Source organism: Oryzias melastigma, linkage group LG8 (genome assembly GCF_002922805.2).
Source record: "Oryzias melastigma strain HK-1 linkage group LG8, ASM292280v2, whole genome shotgun sequence".
Lineage (NCBI taxonomy): Eukaryota > Metazoa > Chordata > Actinopteri > Beloniformes > Adrianichthyidae > Oryzias > Oryzias melastigma.
This window is the reverse complement of record NC_050519.1, coordinates 14,293,394-14,294,797: the sequence shown is the minus strand read 5'-3', so window position 1 is coordinate 14,294,797 and position 1,404 is coordinate 14,293,394.

Sequence of the window (1,404 nt, the reverse complement as noted above, 5' to 3'; positions counted from 1 at the left end):
ACAAACTAGCGTGCTACTCACAAGCACCCAATTTAGCACAAACGCTTCCCAGCCGGATTTCTCTATTAAAATACGATTGCTATCCTATGATGATTCCCTTAGATCGGATTATTTCATTGTCAAGGTTTTTGCGGTTGATTGCAAATAATGCGCCCCCTTTTGTGAGTCTTTGCGTACTTGTGCGGACCTCCTCCGTTGTTTACTCGGGAAGACTCAGTGCACTTTTATGGCGCATGTGTGTCATATCCAATGTCACATGATGGTGGTCTAGTGGTCTGGACCAATCGCAATCTTACACGTTATCAAGTCGCAAGCCCCCAAGCCGATCTTGCAGGCCGAGCACATGTGGTACCTACACCGGTAGATTAGCCGGTGTAGAATTCACAACGGGGGGGGCTTTCTTTCGGAGTCCTTTCTGATGGGCTGTCCACAGTCTTTGATCTCCGGGTTCGCTACCAGGGACGCAGATATGTTGTGATCTGGCTTGAAGGACCAAAGAACATCAGGAAAAATTCACCTAGACACTAGAGAGAAAAACTCAGTAAATGACCACACCAACAAGCACAGTTACTTATGCATAAAACAAGCATGACGGGGAAAATGCCATCATCCTTTTTCTCAGAGGACCGCTTCTTGCCATGCTCCATTTATTTGAAAACACAAGTGGAAGATTACTACATTCAAATAGAGAAACAAACTGGAAAAGTTCATTAGAGATGTCTTGTAATGAACCATTTGGAAATGTTTTCAGTTTAAACAGCACCCTTCCTTCTTGCCAGGGACAGTGTATCCTAAACCCCCTCATCCTAGTTTGGGCAAGGAAACGGGTGATAAAACACTGAACAACTGTTTCAAAGAGGCAAAAAGGTTATCTGTAAACTACAATTTGGATTAACAATTTAAAACACATTTAAATGATGATAAAAATAAAACAATTTCTTGTACAATAAGTTAACAAAAAAGTTTGAGTAATCGACTTCTGTTTCTAGACCTTCAAATTGTTTACATTTGTTCTCATCGTACTAGATCACTATTCCTCCCTGATAATTATTAAATAATGATTAATGTTAGTGTTTTGTGATTGCTGGACGCGCTTAGGAATAATTGAATGGAATTAATATTTGTATCACCTCTGTTAATTATGCAATACTCTACACTAATTGGTTGAATAGGTTTTCTTCATTTTTAAAGTATAATAATGTAGCCACGGGGGGGCCATAGCCAGGGTCTCATTGTGCCGGCCCCAAGCCCGGATAAATACAGAGGGTTGTGTCAGGAAGGGCATCCGATGTAAAAATCTGGCCGAACCAAATATGCGATCCATACCGGATCGGTCGAGGCCCGGGTTAACAACGACCGCCATCGGTGCTGTTCACCGACAGGGTGCCGGTGGAAATTGGACTA